The 15,157-nt window shown below is 39.3% G+C and overlaps 1 long non-coding RNA gene across 1 annotated transcript; it reads right to left on the bottom strand.

The window, feature by feature from the left end:
- Positions 1-5,131: 5,131 nt before the first annotated feature.
- LOC125312661 lies at positions 5,132-10,880 on the bottom strand. Its single transcript, XR_007196735.1, has 4 exons — positions 10,870-10,880; positions 10,267-10,268; positions 8,445-8,456; positions 5,132-5,291 (listed from the first exon to the last, which is right to left on the bottom strand). It is a non-coding gene; the product is annotated as an uncharacterized LOC125312661 (long non-coding RNA).
- Positions 10,881-15,157: the final 4,277 nt, after the last annotated feature.

Genomic DNA, 15,157 nt, shown 5'->3' with positions numbered 1-15,157 from the left:
TACATTTGCGGACTAGGACAGTGGCATGGCCCCCAGCCTTCACCCTTAGCCGGCGAGCATAACGATTGTGAGGGCAACAGCGAAAGCATTAGCAGCAGCAGCGAAGATGGAGATGAGGATTAGTGGAGTTGCAAGTGAAGGAAGGAGACGAACAGGTAGTCTTTTGGTTTGAAACGACGTGGTTGCGAGGTTGGTGGTGCATGTTTCCTGTGATGGCCGGAGGGAGCCGATTTCCTTTTGATTGCCTCCCTGTTTTAGTGTCTTTAGTTCCGTTGGAATGATGAGTTGAACTAGTTTAATGTATGAAAGCATCTATTTTCCTAAATGATTATAATTTTTATGGTTCGGAGGCTTGCTTGAATACTACAGGTTAAGAACCCTGCTGAGGCCATAACCTTAGGCGGTCGTGCCCGTAGTATGTTTTTAGCATGCACTTGTACTATTTTTATTTCATCTTCCGCATGCGTCTCCGTTGTACGTTATATAATATTAAAGAAGAACGTGTTTAGTGCGTGAGTAAGGATGGCCCCGACAAGTTGGTATTAGAGCAAGTGGGATTAAGAAGCAGGCTACTACAATTGGTATCAAAGCGGGAGGATCGAGAAGTCGGGGCCTTACAACAAATTTAACTATAGTTTTTCGATTCAATCATACACCACACCTCCACAACACAGTTACGATCTCTCCCAAACTTGAAATGCCTAATTCGCCAAATTCACAATACAAATTTCCCCATCCAAGCTCAAAATAGTTGTACTCAACGGGGAAATACAACATCACATTAGAAGAGCAAACATACGAAATCCTCGACTACTAATAACATAAATACAATATAAATTTTAAAAACCCAATACCATGGAATCTCTTTCATATCATGATCCTTTGCCATTTTATTGGCAATATATTTCCTAAGAATGTCCATCTCGGTTCCCTCCTCGCTCGATATATCGTTTGAAAACTCATCATGCGCAAGTTCATACACATACTCAAGATCTCCATATTTGAAAAAATTTCTATCTCTCCAATCTTGGTCGCAGATGTAATTATAGATAGCACAACATGCTACTACAATATGTGCTTGCTTTCTAACTGAAAATGTAGGCATGTCTTTCAAAACTAAAAAGCGATTCTTCAAAGCCGCAAGGATCTCTCCATAACATTCCTAAGTGAAGAATGCCTATAGTTGAATAGCTCTCTTACTGTTCTTGGTCTCACATTCGTCTAAAATCATTTATATGATATCGTTCACCTTTAAAAGGTGTTAAAAATCCTAGAGTTGATGCACAACTAGAATCTACCACTTAGTAGTTGCCTATAACAAAGCGTTCATACATTTATCATGCTATATGATCGCAACAAAATCATGACAACAATTACTCATTTTAGAACAAACAATTACCCGTAGATGGTTAAGGAAATTGTAATGCAGGAGTTTCGAGTGCTGCCGAGAGCACCTCACAATTGTTAGCATATACTTCCCAACCAACGTACACAAATGTAAATCTCACATCAAGCGAACACACAACACGGTTTGAGTGGTAATTCCCTTTCTATCCTTAAATCGATTTTGTTGCGTAACAGGTATAGAAGCATCAATATGGGTTCCATCAATAGCGCCTAGGCACCCCTCTTACAGTTATCAAATACTAGCGTTATACAAGATTATCAAAAAAATTAAACCAATGGTGCAAAGAAATATATGAAAATCATACCTTGAAGTAAGGTTTATGCTTAGGATCCATAAGAATCTCCTGTGGCACAACATTAAAGGGAGGTGGTACGATAACGTCCTTTGCAAGTTTCCGAACTACTTTCAGCACTAAGTTAAAGTACCAACTGCTAGTCTGTCTTGAATGCTAAAGTCTTTCACACAAATCTATTAGAACTGTCGTGACGGATCATAAATAAGAAAATCCCAACCTATTCACCTACTTTAAGATATCGATTGTCGCCCAACTAATCTCTTGCCCTCAACAAACCACATAGGTTAAGAAAGACATATCTCTCCATTCTAAAAGCTTCGTATACTTTATCCGAATGTCCATTAAGAATCTCATTTACCCATTCTGGTCCCGACAATTTGCTGTCCTTAATAGGTTCTCTTGTGTGCATGGCCCTATGCAGCTCACTAAGACACAATCATGCCTTCAGTATATGATAATAATCATCATCGAAGTATTGATGACTTGATATAGTTCCTCCAACTACATGTACCTGATCACTAACCCCTCCATATTACCTAAAAATGAGAGGCGTCAACACAAGACACCACACGAGAGAGAGAGAGAGAGAGAGAGAGAGAGAGAGAGAGAGAGAGAGGGAATCAAAGACTTTATCTATCGATAAGAAAAGGAATCTAAATAATAGTTAATGCTTAACTAGACAATCCAATATTAATCAACATAAGTCACAACGTAACCAATCGCATAATAAAAACAAAGCCAAAGTGTCTTGAAATAAATCCATAGCATATGCCAACATTTACTTAAATAGAATCAAGAAGTACACATTTCCATTTGCGTTTTGTTAGAATGAAACCCTCTCTCCAATCAGCATTCAAGGAAGGTTCACGGCTTTGGAGTAATGATTAGGTTCCATGTTAGACATGCCTTTCGGGATAGCAATCATGGCTCCCATGGAGTAGGAGTTTGTAGGTTGTGAGGCCTGTGAGGTGACGGAGGTATGTGATGATTGATCCATTTTAATTTTGAGAGGTTCTTGAATGGCTTTGTAGATGCTGGCAAAATCATATGAAGTGCTCTTTCTCCTCCTCTTGGAATTTGAAGTCCTATTCAACTCGTGCTTCTCAAGAATTGGGGTAGCCACCGATCCATTATCCAACCCGTGTTTAGTTTGGTGCTCATTACCCAACCCCTCTTCAACCTGTGGTTCTCGCACCCTTAATTCCTCCGGTGTACCTAATGTAACACCACCAACAACTTCACCCCAAGCACTATTGTCATCATCCTCTAAGGACATCAACTCCTACACATTTCCTATGGCATACTCCCCAGTAGCATATGCATCCCCAAACACCATACAAAGCTGGGGATACAAAGAAAACCCTTTATTCTCGAATCTAGCCTATTCGGTATTATCCTGCGCCATTTTCGAAAGGACATATATCGGCAACATTATTTTTAATATGCGTAGAAAGCTAGAACCAAAATACCTAAGTAAGTTTGTACCTTGATATGAAACTCCTAGAGAGTTTCATCCTCCATGACAACCTTGTCGTTTACATTATCTCATCCAAATCATGTTTGGTTAAGAAGCTTTTTAACAATGCCATACTATTACTTCAGTTTGAATATCCTGTTCTTGAACTTATCTAGAGAATAATGGTGTCCTATTTGTTTATTGAATTCGCTCTGAATGTTATTCCACCCTACTTTTTTGAAGGTAGAGGTAATTCGATTTCCCTTTTTAATCTTGTCTACCATCAAGCTTACTAACACTTGCGTCAATAGCTCGATCCACCTAGCAATGACTATGTCTTTTTGGGATGTCATTTAATCTAAACTGGTTGAGTGTAACATAAGCCAAATCATTAAACCGAATTGCAACATTCCTCAAATTCAGAAAGAACATGCTTATAAACATATCAAAATAATTAGTCAAAAACATATTTTCATTAAACATAAGCAAACTTCAGCTAAAATAGGAAATTAAGACCCAAAAGTTGTGCATTTCACTACCTCCGATGTACCTAATGCAATCCTCCCGCAGGTCTCACTTCAATGATCCTATTCCTATTCAAAAGATCGGATAGAACAGCAAAAAGAATGTTATGTGGATAGAATTTATGCTTTGCATCTCAATTGAATAGTCATGAAAAGCATTTCCACACGAAAGAAAGTTTTTTTTTTTTTTTGTAAAGGTAAGTGGTATATTGACTTTAACCAAAGCGTGACTGTACAAAAGCAAAGGGAGCCCGACACTACAATAAAAGGTCATGCACTGATGATGACACTAGTGAGTGTCATTAGGAGTGCAAGAGTGTCGTGGGTCCAAAAAAGGGACAAGGGGTCCGCAAAGAAAGAAGGAAAACAGCCAAAACAACTGGGCCAAAATACAACACAGCAAGGGCGGTTGGGACGACCCTCATATTAACAAAAAATAGTCGGATCAATAGCCCATGCAGCTTGCATCCTCCTATTGCGGGTGGTATCTTCCACATGCTTGAATGTTAGCGCTTTGTCCGTAACTACCTTTTGAAGGTGCTTTTTAATGGCAGGCAAATAGAAAATCTGGTTGCAGAATAAAATCTGGTTTCTTACCTTCCAAATAATGTGGCATAGAGCTCCAAAGGAGAAACGAGCAATTTGCTGGTGGAAACTACGCCCACCGAAGTGCTGCATTGCCCAATGCAGGTTATCCTGCCAAGGCTTATTATACCATGCAAGATTGCATTTGGCCGCCTAGAAGGAAGCAAGGGTAGCGGTGTGTCGGCAACCAAAATATAGATGATTAACAATGGACTAGGAATAGGATCATTGAAGTGCCCGTGGCTTTCCTAGGAATGCCCGATCAGTAGATCTCCATATTAGAGAAAACATTGCTGAGTGGCCCACAAGGATGCCAAGAACCAAACCAGAAAGAGACATCGCGTCCGCTGCCCGGTCGCCACACAAAAGAAAGTTACATTCTACAAGAATAAAATATTTCGGGGAAAAGTACATTGGAAGTGCCATAACTTGTGTACGTCGTTCACTTGAGTGCCATAACTTTCAAAACGTTCACTTAAGTGTCATAACTTTAAAAAATCGTTCACTCGAGTGCTACGTCGGAGCAAAATCGTTCACTTGAGTGCTACAAGAACTTTTCCAGCGTATCACGTCGCCTTTCCAACGTGCTACAGTAGCTTTCCAATGTGCCACATTAGCTTTCCAATGTGCCACATTAGCTTTCCGGCCGCCACGTCAACATGGCACTCAAGTGAACGATTTTTTAAAGTTATGACACTTAAGTGAATGTTTTGAAAGTTATGGCACTTAAGTGAACACTGTACAAAAGTTATGGCACTTCTAGTATACTTTTCCCAATATTTCTATACAGAAAGAAGTAGGGCCACATGGACTCCCCATCTCTACTACAAACATAACAAGTGGGGGTTTTTTCTCTTGCATTTCTGATTAGAGTCAAATGATCTGTTTCTAGAGCCCGAATCCTCGTCCATTTCTTTAATTAGAGTCTCACCGGTGTAGATACAAGAATTTCTTTAAGATAAGAAGGCGAGTGGGTGGAGCTGGTCGATGTAAGTTGCACTATCTAACTGTTGAGGGGCTCATCTCGTAGGTTGACTTGGCCTTAAACAACTTCAGATTAGCATTACCATTGTAGAGCAACGAGTTTCACAATGGATATTTATGTGATAAGTAATGATTATACATTGGGGCAGGTTACATGCAAGATAAAGTTTCGAAATAAACTAGTGGAAAAAACAAAGAAGATTGATACGTTGTTACAGTATAAACTTGAGAAAGGAAGAGATGATGAATTTAGCAAGAAAGTGCCTGGATGAACTGGAGAAAGTTCCAACCAAAATGATCTACCACTACACCACCCAATTTTGCAATACGAAGGGAAAAAAAAAAGGAAATGAACAAACTGGATCGAATTTTTTATACCAATTCCCACTCCCCAACAAACATTATTTCTTGAAGTTTCAGTTTGTAATAGAAAGGATGATTATGCATGAAGCTCGGACACCTATCAACAATTTAATGTTTATCACTCTTGAGCATCTTCAAAAAAAGAAGAAAGATTTACTGAAAAAGGTGTCTTCCTAGTTTCCTACGTTACTTCATGTAGGATTGAGAAATACTGCATTGTTTTGATCACATATGAACATGGTTTATGCTTTTTTTGTAGCAATTGCTAAATGCCTTGACTGCGTTGGAGGAATTGAAGCCCAAAGTGTAATAGAAAATCCATGGTTCTTCTAACATGAAATAGGCGAACTAGCTGAATAACCAAGGTTATCGTAATCAAAGTAGTTCTCTAGAGGGGACTCTCGTCAGAAAGCGGATTGCGACAAATTACGACATGAAAGTGGTATCGCGATCTATTCTTTCATAGACTTATCCTAACTCTATCTTCACTCAAGTTGTCCGAGTTGTGCATTCATATCTTTGTGATTTAAGGAGCATTGATCTATCGGACGCAAAAGATGAGTCAGACACCCATCAACAATTGTTTTGATGATAAGTTATGACATTCTAGGCTCTAGTCATGATTATGAATGATTCAAGCCCAACAGAGAACATGCAAAACACGAATTAGATGCAAAAGATCAAACTATGGTAACAAACAACAAAAAACACATTTGACAGAGAAAACCCTAACCTCACATATTTGAGTTCCTCGAACGCAAAAGATGAATCAGAGTTGTCGATAGGTCTCTAGAAGGCAACAACGGAAGCTAAGGCGGCTTGAAAGGGCTAATTAGGATCGCCGACCGTCGATGGATCTCCGAAGGCAACGAGATAGAAAAGAGGATCACCCGCTCGGAAGGGTGAATCAAAATTAGCGGCTCGTTGAGGTCGTCGGACGTGCAAATTGGGAGGCCACGGCGAAGGCAGAGGTGAAGGCAAAGGTGTGATTGGGAATGAGAGAGCTTTGCATTCTGGAGTGTCCGATGGAGAGTGCTTTAGGCGTGGTTTAGAAGTAGAAAGTGATGGCATAACGATAGGATGATGAAAGAAGTAATTCTAGAGCCGAGAAGTGATTTTTTTAACTTCTCAAATTTGGCAAAAAATAGCTTCAAAAGTGAATTTTCACTTCAGAAATAAAAATTCCTTGCAAAAGTAAAAAATTTTACCAAACGGAGTGACATCACCAAGCGGATTTCTGCTCTAGAAGCACTTTTGGAGCAAAAATCCTCGTTCAAAAGTATTACCTTGCGTACCCTAAGCAAGCCAAGCTATGGCTGGATCTCGGTCCAATTTGTGGAATTACAAATGCAATTGGTTCTTAAACTATCAAGCCAATTCGCAAGTGAATGACATTGCTCCGGGGAACAAGTTGGTACTATGATTTCCCTTGCTAGGTAGGTTGTGGCCAAATTATTACCTCTTATGTGTGTATGCCATCAAAAAGAAAGTGAGAGAATTACATAGGGTTATATGGCAATAGATGATTAAGTTTAGACGTCATTGACCATAATTGGTGACGTAAGCTATGACCTGGCACCTAGGCATCGTTTGACAGGGTGTCAATGGCTGGGATTCGGTTCAAGTCTTCATAATACCCGAACAGATCCGTATAGGAAAGACCATGTGTATTTTGTGACCTGAATCAATACTCAAACAACATAAAACCTGAATTGAAAAAGTTTCGACATAGGTTCGGGTATTGGTTATTTTAAAGGAATAAAAAACACCAAACAACCTTTATTTTTCCCAATTCCTTTTTCCTAAATATTCGGACCTAAGAAGAACCTCAAATCTCAAAACTCCTCCGGCAACTAACCATCGCCTTTAGATGCCGACCCCACAACCTCCGACTACCGTTGAGCTCTAGTTTGCTATTCTTGCTGTTGTCGCTACTGTTAACATAGAGAGATTTAGAGGAAAAATCCTTATTCCTCGGTTTTTTGTATATCTTCTTTCATATATGTTACAATGACCTAGATATATATATATACACACACACATACACACACATAGAAAGGAAAGACTCCTAAAAGGCGTAACCTTTAATTTAGCTAATTGCAACTCATACGCGTATTTTACATCTCATTCCTACACTTACCCTCAAGTTGGTGCATAGATGTCATAAATGCCCATCTTGTCAAGCGAGCCGTGGAAGATCCCGCTTGGTATGACCTTTGTCAAAATATCTCACAACTAGTCTTCGGATTGTACAAATGGAAATCGAATCACTTTGGTGTCCAAGTTTTACTTGATGAAATGACGGTCCACTTGTTTGGTACTATCGTGCTGAACTAGATTGTGAGAGATGTCAATTGCTGCTTTGTTATCACAAAACAACTTCATTTCGACTCTAGGAGCGAACCCAATCTCCGACATTAACTTCTTAAGCCACAGAAGCTCACACAACCCTTTGACCATCCTCTAAATTTAGCCTCTGCACTTGATAATACAACCACCTTCTACTTCTTGCTCCTCCAAGTAACTAAGTTTCCTCTTATGAAGGTCAAGTATCCTGATGTTGATCTCCTGTCATAAACACTCCCAGCCCAGTCTGTATCAATAAACCCTTTGATTTCAAGATGACCTTTTTTTTAAGAATCTCAATCCTCGTCCCGGAGAGGTCTTTAAGTAGCGAAGCACACGCAATCTTGCATTCATATGATCTTCACTTGAGGCATGCATGAATTAGCTAACAATACTTACCGGATATGCAATGTCAGGGCGAGTATGCGATAGATAAATTAGCTTGTCAAATAACCTTCGATACCTTTCTTTGTTTGTTGGCACTTGTTCTGGATACTCCTCAAGCCTATAGATTTGAATAATTGGCGTGTCCGTAGGTTTGCGGTCCAACATTCCCACCTCTGCCAATAGGTCTAGCACATACTTTCTTTGTGAGAGAAGTATTCCCCCTGTCGATCTTACTACCTCAATACCTAGGAAGTATTTCATCCCCCAAGGTTTTTCATCTCAAACCCCTCAGAAAGTTTCTTTTGGAGCTTAGATAGTTCTGTCCAATCATCTCCAGTGATAATCATGTCATCAATATAGATAATCAATTCAGTTACCTTCCCTTGATATCGTTTCCGAAACAATGTGTGATCCAAGTCACTCTAGGAATATCCATATCTCCTCATCGCCAAAGTGAACCAGCCAAACCATGCTCGTAGAGACCGCTTCAGACCATACAACGATCTCTCTAGTTTACACACTGCTTCGGGTTTTAAGGTGAATTGTATCTGAGTGGAATATCCATATAAATCTCTTCTTCGAGATCACCGCAAAGAAATGCATTCTTGACATCATACTAGTGTAGTGGTCAGCCTAGATTAGGCGCAAGAGACAACAAGACCCGAACAATATTACATTTAACAACAGGAGAAAACGTCTCCTGATAGTCAACCCCATAAGTTTGTGTATACCCCTTCACTACTAGTCTCACCTTGTACCTCACAATAGATCCATCTGCTTTGTACTTTACATAAAAGATCCACTTACATTCCATAGTCTTCTTTCCATCGAGTAAATCCACCAGCTTCCAAGTCTTGTTTTTTTCTCCAAAGTAGCTATCTCCTTCTCCATTGCTTAAACCCACTTGGGATCTTTCAGAGCATCGGTATGCCTTCCGGAATACAGATTGTAGACACGTTCAACACAAATGCTTTTAATGGATCTAACAACCTTTTGGTCGACACATAATTCGCAATAGGGTAGGTCAATCTCTTCTCTTCAGCATCCGGCGAATATCTATTTGGAGGCTTGCCTCGATGTGCCTAGTAGGTAGTTTATATCCCACAGAAGTATTAAGCTCATCAAAGACACAAGAAGGAGTAGGAGGGGTTACCTCATGAATATTCTCGGGAGTTGAATCGGGTCTTGGAGAAGAGGGAAGCTGTTCTTCATGATTTTGGTCCTGTAGAAGTTGTCCACTCATTGTTAAGGCCTGTTCAATGTCCGGTATCATTTGCCTAGTCACCACCTCCTCTTGTAAGGTTTCCTTCGGCACTACAACTTCCATTTCCGGCGACTTTCACACCTGTCGAAGTTGCCTAGCGTTAGACGACCCCTCCTCTTCCACTCCCCCAAGCCCCGCTCCTCCTTTGGACAATATACTACTAGAAAACTCTCACCAATTCACCCTTTCTGTCTATGTGTCCCCCCGAAAGGAAGAATTGGAATTTAGGTAAAAGGATTCAGCTTCAACAAACGAGACATCCATAGTGACATAGGTTCGTCGGGTGGAAGGGTTATCGCAGCGATACCCCTTCCGGTGTGTACCATACCCCAAGAATAGATATCGCAGTGCACAAGGATCAAATTTCATTCGCTGGGTCTTCAGGATGTGTACAAATGCAATACACTCAAATACTCAAGAAGGAATGGTTAGCACAAACGGTAAAAGAACGTATGTGGACAAGGTCTGTAGTGGTGTCGAAAGTTCAACACTTTAGAGGGCATCCAGTTGAGGAGATGCGCAGCTGTAGTCACAACGTTGTCCTAAAATCTTTGAGGCACATGACTCTCAATAAGGAGAGCTTGAGCTATCTCGAGGATATGTCGATTCTTTCTCTCCGTGACACCATTCTGCTAAGGTGTTTGGGAGCATGACGACTCATGAATCATGCCATGTTGCTGAAAATATTTCTTAAGATATTCATTCATGTACTCTCCACTGTTATTCATTTCTTAAAACTTGGATCAGCCCAATTTTGCTCAATTTAATTTTCAACTTTTAATTGATTAATTGTTTAGTTAATTGAAACCCAATTTGAGTCCGAAATCGTGCAATTAAGCCAATGAAAGAAGTGATTTCCGGCTGGCCCTCTCTCACCCCTCTACGCCAAAATTCTCAAAAGTATTTTAAAAGAATAGGACTCCTCAATATCAGAATTTTCGATCCTATGGTTATCATTGAGTCTTATCCTAGTTAAAGCTTTTGATCTAACGGTCATGGATGAATCCTACGCTTGCTAGCAAACCTTTGTTTTATACACACACGTCATTATAGCTTAGGGTTAAGGGATCGGTGATTTTTCTGTTCACAAATCACAATACACATGAAGATTAGAGAGCAAACAGGGAGGCTACGGTTTTGAAGAGCACCCAATTTCTCCTGTCGTTCAGTTGTCCTCTAAGCCTAAAGTTAGACGACGACGACCTTGCTCAACTCGACATCAGATCCGATGCTGTCCCTGCTCAATTCGACATCGACTCTGACGTGGCATCAGTCTTCAAACCGCCGCTGCTCGGCTTGGAATACACTCGATCGCCCCTGTTAGATTCTTGGTTCATCCGTCGGAAAGCTCGTTGTTGGACGCTTTTCCTACGGGCGCTGTCCAAGTGCAGCCTGCTTTTTCCTCTGATCGGTGCTGTTAGTGGGCCTGGTTTTGTCGTTGAATATCCAGAAAATCTCTACTGTTCAAGGAACAAGTTTGGCGCCAGTTGGTGTTTTTTTTTTTTTTTTTGCTGTTCAAGGCCGGTTTTCTTCACTGTTTGGGTCCAGAGAAGCTGCAATTCGGGACTGTTTTCGCCATTAATTGGTGCTGGTATTTTCTGCTAATCGAAGGGTTGATACATCGCTGCTGCGGAGTTGATTTTGCTGCTGTTTGTAAGGAAAAGAACAATTAGTTTTTCAATTGCATTGCTATTTTTGTGTAGATTTCTTTGTCAATTGTTTCGGGGTCAATTACCATACTTTTTGGTGCAATTTTTCCATTATTCGGTACTGTTTGAGGCACGAAATAAATGCTGTGATTTCGCCTTTCTAATCGTAATCGTGAGCACGGATTTCCTTTGCAGTTGGGTCCATCACTTGAAGCTTGGTGCGTAATTTGGCTTCAAAGGTTCAAATTAGGTAACTTCCTAATCCTTTAATATTCTGACGATTATTTTCTTGATTTGATTTGTCTGATGGATGGAGTGATCTTTCGATGGTCAAATTAAGCAATTTTCGAAATTTGGAGCTATCTTGTGGATATTGCACATATTTTTTCTGGATTTTGAAATATTGAAGGATTCAGTTGCCTAATCTAAATTTCCAAAAATTGAAATAAATCGTGCATATCTTGAGCTACCTTTGAATTTGTGCATATCTTTGAGTTGTGGATATTCCAATTGAATTTGAGATATTTCGAACCCCGATCAATATCTTAAAAGATTGTGCATATTCTTCTGGGATATTCAGATTACCTAGTGCTTAAATTTGGAATTTTTTCTGATTTTTTCAACCATATCCGATAAGTCCATATCTCATTTGAATCATATCTTTTAAACTTGGAAAATTATCTAATACACTTTGAAAACTTTAAGAGATTTATTTCTTGAATTAAAAGATGTGAATCCTTTGCGGATAGAGGCCTATCCCTTTTAAAATTTTGGCACCTACCCTAGCTTGGCTGAAAATTCATTCTTTTTATACTATAGACTAAATCAAAAATTTTTATAATCTACCTTGAGTATAATACATACTCCCTTGTGCCTTGTCGCTCGGAATTTGTACATTATCGATGATTATATGACTTCACCCTTGAAGTACGAAGTCATCCGCACAATGAAATTGTCTACCCTACCCCATAACTTTGGACTTGACCGACTAATTTCATAACACATAAATTCACTATCTAACCCCACCCCCGAGGTACCACGTAAATAAATTACCTTTTGACTCCATCTCCAGGGTATAAAGCGAATTCATCGAAAATAAATCAGATTCTAAAGGTTTAATATGTTCAAGTTTTATTATATTTCTATTTGATTCATTTTTCATAAAAAAAATCATAAAAGAATCATCATGTCTTGATTTTAAATGAATTTTTTCATAAATTATATCTCAAAGTGACTCTTAATGTGAATTGGATTTTAATTAATCAATTGGTGTTAATTGCCGGACCAATTTAAGGTAAAAACTGAAAAGTCATAAAAAGAGCAAGATATTCATTGCATATCATATAGTTTAGTTGTTTTACATTGTCATTCATGCATTTTTCCATGTCATTCATGCATTGTTTTTTCATGTCATTCATGCATTTTTTCACGTCATTTAGGCTAGAATAGTCTATTAAATTTTTACTTGTTCGTAGTACATTTTTGCCCTTCATTCATGCCATGTCATATGTATAGTTTTCATCTTTACATGTCATTTAGGATAGAAATTGCATTTTTTTTAATGGAATCTTGTGTTTAAGATGATCTATCTTCAATATATTGGGGTTTGTCCAATTTAAACTCTAAAATATGCAAGATAAATATTGTTTTGACATAGTTCTATTTTAGGAAATAAATTCATCCGAAAAATAAAAAATCGAACCATCTTGCCATATCATATAATTTAGATTTCATATCGTATGTCATCTAGGTAGAATTCGCATTTTTGTTGCATTAAAACCCATTTTTTTCAAAGTCATCATGCATGGTTATTGCTCGTATCATATATTTTCCGTCATGTCATCATATAGTTACACATCATATAGTTGCATTTCATGTCATTATTATTCATGTCATATAGTTACACTTGCATGGCATGCATTTAATCAAGAAAACCTCAAAAAAAAAATAATTGCACCTTGCTTTTCGAGTAAAATCAATTGAATTGGCCAATCTAGAAAATTTTTCACGAGAATGGTATCGAAAGGGTGTTAATTGAAAAATTAACATAATCAAGTCTCCGAACCTAAATCTCTTGTTTACAAAAAATAAAGTATTCTCCCGTACTTTATTTAGGTATCTAATCTACCTACCGAAAAAGATTAGTGGGGGCTTCTAAAAATGAAAATCTTTTGATTAAAATCATGTGAACCTAAGTTACGATTTGGTAGAGCTTGGAAGAGCTCGAGCTAGATTAGTTAATTCATTTAATTAGTCTTGTAATCCATTAACTCGAAATACACTCGAATTTTAGGTCACGAAAGTAACTGGTCCAATCAAAATTAATATGGTGAATAATGAAGGGACGAGTAAAGTGTTGAGTAAAGAGAGTGTAAGGGAAATCGCAACAAATCTAGCCGTAGTCACCAGATTAGTGAATCCATTAGTATTTGAGATACTATCACGTCTTGGTTCTGTAATACGAACAAAATCATCAGGAGTAAATGTCATGTGATCCTTGGCTCCTGAACCAACAATCCAGTGATTGCGATCAGCTCGATTGGAACTAACCAAAACACTTCCATGATTACCTTATGACATCACATTTTGTAGATCCATGTGAGGTATCAATGACAACTAAGGCTTTGCGGTCACTAGAGATGCTCTCCCTTTTCCTTCTACTTGCTTCCGAGCTGTCAACTCCTTCCACTAGTCCGGTCACTAGAGATGCTCTCCCTTTAGCACGTGTCCTTGGTATGTTTAGCATTACCACAATTTGAGCAACCTCCTCGAGGAGAATTTTTCTAGTGTGGAGCTGAGCTAGATTTTCCTTCTTCCTGCGTAACCCCAGGCTTAGCCATATGCAACGACAGTTCTTGGTTCGCTTTGACATTCGTCTTATTCCCCCGAGATATCATGGCTGCCAAATCATGGATAGTATCATTGTTAGTCAGCATCCCAATTTTTCTCATGTCTTCCCATCGGACATGCATATTGTCATGCCCTAATTCTTAGGTACGCAATTTCCCTACCAAAACGCCTCGGGTCATTAAGGACAACGTCCCAGGCACGTCATCGACCAATACATTTTATCTTTTTAATAAGCGCATGTGGAACTTACAACTCCCAGACGATAATTCAAACAACAAGGATAGAAAAGCAAGACATTTAACAACAATAATCAACTCAGCAAAAGACTATTTCATTTACATTAGCAGATAATCTTTAACCCGTTAACACTCAAAATAATCCAAGAGAGACTCGTGACAAGCACGTGAGGAAGCGATAATCAACTACGGGAAGAAACACTGAAGCAAGGAACGTTTCAATCGAAAAGGTGCCACGTGTCGGGATAAATTCTGGCGCCACTTCCTTCTAGAACAAGAAAAGCGCGCGGAGGGAGGCCACGATCAAAGCGGTTGGCGGTAATCCCCATGAGGTAAAAGAAAAGGCGCGAAGACTAGGAAACCGTCATTCCACGTGGCTTATGGAAAAAAGCAAAGCGTGGGGCCAAAGGAAGAAACCGCTCGGCGGTTACTAAAGAGCTTGCCTATAAATACATCGCAATAGCAAAGATACAGAGACACACAACAAATCCAAAACACCTGCATTATCAAACTAGCTCTTAGCTCTTAACCTTTAGCCTTTAGCCTAGCCTAGCTGTAGCTTTGAGATTCCCGTCGTCGATTCAATTCCGGCGAGTATCATATCCAGAGTTAGGTGTCATCGATTAGATTCCGGCGTCCGCTCGTTAGGTTCGATACCGTCGATTAAATTCCGGTGTTGCACCCTTCGCCCATCCCGTCCAATACCGTCGATTCAATTCCGGTATTGTGTCATATAATTCCCCGTCCGGTGCTGTCGATTGAATTCCAGCATTGTGTCCTACGTTATTCCCCGATCCTGTCGATTCAATT

The sequence above is a fragment of the Rhodamnia argentea genome, chromosome 10 (genome assembly GCF_020921035.1).
Source record: "Rhodamnia argentea isolate NSW1041297 chromosome 10, ASM2092103v1, whole genome shotgun sequence".
Classification (NCBI taxonomy): Eukaryota; Viridiplantae; Streptophyta; class Magnoliopsida; order Myrtales; family Myrtaceae; genus Rhodamnia; species Rhodamnia argentea.
The sequence above is the reverse complement of the archived record's forward strand: the minus strand, read 5'-3'. Positions and strand labels throughout refer to the sequence as shown.